The sequence below is a fragment of the Dipteris shenzhenensis genome, chromosome 8 (genome assembly GCF_047967505.1).
Source record: "Dipteris shenzhenensis isolate YYH24624 ecotype China chromosome 8, Dip_SZ_1.0, whole genome shotgun sequence".
In the NCBI taxonomy this organism is placed as follows: Eukaryota; Viridiplantae; Streptophyta; class Polypodiopsida; order Gleicheniales; family Dipteridaceae; genus Dipteris; species Dipteris shenzhenensis.
The window spans coordinates 13,387,410-13,390,686 of NC_141603.1; the positions used below are offsets into that span (position 1 = coordinate 13,387,410).

Here is a 3,277-nt window from a genome sequence, read left to right on the forward strand (position 1 = left end):
ACTCCTCCACGAGCGGTTCCGTGATGGACTGATCAATCTTGCACTCATCCACGAGCGGTTCCCTCAGCGAGCGATGTCTGGTTTGGGGTCGCAGGAGCGGCTCCCTCAGCGAGCTTTCAGCACCAACATTATCATCCGCCAACACGCCTTCCTGCTGAGGAGGAGCTCCAAGTTCATCTCCGTCACCCTCGCTTCCGAAGATATTGTGCTCAAGCATCGCCACCGAGCAGCGATTACAAAGATATATAGCAAAGATCAAGCTCGCCACTAGCAAATAAACTCCTAACATCTTCAAAATGGTCTGGCGCTCCGATGGTGGGATGATTTCAGGCGCTGGAGCTGCTGAGGACAACACCGGTTGCTCTACTATTGGAGTAGACAGCTGCAGAGTCGATATTGGCGCTCCATCACTTGTCGAATCATGTGATTCTTCCCAGTCCAGTGATGGCGCACCATCTCCCTGTCTTCTTCCCTCGTACACCTCGCTACGTATACCTTCATCGTAGCGACCAAATTTCTTGCACCTCTGCCTCCCACAGCTTTCATTCCATTTCGTGAGCTGCAGCAGGCGGCGATTGCTGCAACTTGCCGTGGTGCAGATGCTCGGAAGGATGCTCGGAAGCACGCTTACTGGCATGAACCTCCCCTCGCCAAATCCGTCTCCCCAACAGAAAAGGGAGGAGTTGCCGTCCGGCGCCGAGCCGCAACACATTGAAACGGCGGACAAGAATATCAAATTGCAGCTCGCGATCAAGCACTGAATCATTTTAACTTCCAGCTAAGATTGACCTGTCACAGAATCACAGTGACATCAACATCCTCTTCGCCATAGCTCCATTAAATAGTTCCTTCAAGAACGTCAATCCAAAATCTCAATCCTCCTGCTCCTAATTCGAAAAGAAGCAAACGGCGCTAGGACCTTTCTGATTCAGTAAGCCGGACGCCGAAATGGTCGGGCAAATCTAAAGAATAGCAATCGGAAATCACCGGGACAAAAGCGTCCAGGAAGCCAGAGAGAAAATTCTAGCAGCTACGTCGTTTACGATAAAATTTATAGCCAAAGCAAAAACGATTGTAGGCTACTACCGAGAGTGCAGGAAATTCAAAATTGTTTGAAGGAAATCCGTTCAACAAGTAAATGTACGCACAGAAAGAACGCTCGCTCCAGCCGATGATTGATTTCTGCAAAAGACAGAGAATCCAGCGTGTGATTATTTTCAGAAAACGGGAGGGCTATTAGTTTGGCAATATACCGGTCCTTTGACGTTCCTCTCGCCGGACTTCAATTGAAATCAGAGAAACAAAAAGCCCGCGCAAACGAACAATTGTCTTTTACAGAACCGGAACTCAAATCAATGCACATGCGCACGCACCTTAACACCAGAAACCTGTGCTCTGAGCTTCCGAAAGGTCGATCGTGAGTAGAAACGAGTTTCTGCGATCACTACAACACAGGAATCAGGCAGAAACTCCGAAATTCATGAGTGCTCAGTATCAAAGCGGAAGAACCTTGCGTAAATTCGACCGTCCGAAGGGATTTGCGCAGAGAGATCAGACACAAACACGTACACTGCGGAAATTCAACCTTCCGAAAGGATTTGAGTGCAGAGAATGAAGAGAAATCAGACAGAAACTCTGGAATTGAATACCACAAAGTGGACGAACCTTGAGGAAATCTGATTTTCCCAAAAGGACGACGTGGATCGCGAGGAAACAGTGAGAATTTACGAGTTGGTGAGTTGCAGGAATCAGAACGCAAATCGTCTCTTGAAACACATTTGTAGACCGCTTTGAAGTTTTGCAGTTCTTGTGCATTGTCTTTTTTCTTTTTTTTTAAAATTTAAGCAACCCAGCCTAAAGGGATGTTTTGGTTTTCTCACACCTCAACTCTCGGCCGTCCATTGGGAGGACCTAAAACCCGAAATCCACTTACCCAAAACTCTAGCCAACCTGACTGGAAAATGACGAATTTTGCCTCCCAGTCCACCTTGCCGGTTAGGAAGGGCCACTTGTCGCCCTTTCTCGGTCGAAATACGGTCGGATTTCGACTCACGGCCGAAGGCCGATCACCAGAAATCCTCCTGACTTCCTCCTCGGAAAAGACTCTCAATGGCCCTTCCCTACTCCTTCACCCAAGTGTCACAATCTTAGACCTTGATCTACCGAGTAGCGTGACCTATCTACGACCGATTAGGATCCACCTTCATCAAGCCTCAAGTTGGAAAATCACATAGAATTGAAGCTTTATTTGTAAAATCTTAATATTTGAATGCGATCCTGGTTAAGACGGTTAGGATCCACCTTCATCAAGTCTCAAGTTGGAAAATTAGATAAAGGTTATCGGTGAAATTATTTTGGGGATTTAAGGCCATTTCAGGGCCCATTTTAGTGGCAGAAGTTTTCCGCAAGCACTCAAGAAAGTGCCTTGTTTTTGCTATGCGACCACTATTTTGCAGGTCAGTGAAAAGTTATCGCAGAAATTACATCGTATGCTATGCGTAGAGATATTGGGTGTGATAGAATCATTCTTACTGCCTGTTGATGCATAATCATCACTAGGAAGTGACTGTGTGGTCAAATACCACTCTTGTTAGTTTTCCAAATTTCACCCTTGTGAGGCAGTTGTGTTTTTTTGCAGTGACAAAATATTTTGCAGTGTTCTATAATGGCATCTGATGCTCTTTCACAGATTGTCACTGAAAAGCTTGACAAGAACAACCTCCAAGCATGGAAGTTTAGAATGACGAATTTCCTTAAGGAAAAAGGCTATTGGGAGCTCATTACTGGAGCTGAACAAGAACCAGTGATTCCTAATGTTCCCAATCAACAGGAGTTGCTGGCATTTGAAGGCTAGCATGAGAGAGCCAGAAAAGTTATGTACTGGTTGTCTATCAATATTTTAGATTCTATGATTGTGCATATTCAGGATGCAAGCATGCCAAAGGAGGCGTGGGATACTTTGACAAAAAATGTATAGCACAAATACGCAAGCTAAGAAAATGTAGCTCAAGCATGAGTTTCGTGCAAAGAGAAAATATGAGCATCAATGACTACCACATGAAGGTGAAGAAGATTGCAGATGCACTTGCTTCTATTGGGTCGCCAGTGGAAGATGATGATTTAGTTTCTGTGACCTTAAATGGTCTAGGAAAGGATTATGCACAATTCCGGACATCCATTGCAGTCCGTGAGAATTTTTTTGATTTTGACTTGATTGCTCTTCTAATTTCTGAAGAGCAGAGAAATGGTGGTGCATCTTCTTCAAGAGGAACTTCAA

General features: G+C 45.2%; 1 long non-coding RNA gene across 1 annotated transcript; it reads right to left on the bottom strand.

Moving 5' to 3' along the window:
* Nucleotides 1-551: 551 nt before the first annotated feature.
* LOC147899136 (uncharacterized) lies at nucleotides 552-1,437 on the bottom strand. Its single transcript, XR_015541467.1, has 3 exons — nucleotides 1,374-1,437; nucleotides 1,149-1,182; nucleotides 552-789 (listed from the first exon to the last, which is right to left on the bottom strand). It is a non-coding gene; the product is annotated as an uncharacterized LOC147899136 (long non-coding RNA).
* Nucleotides 1,438-3,277: the final 1,840 nt, after the last annotated feature.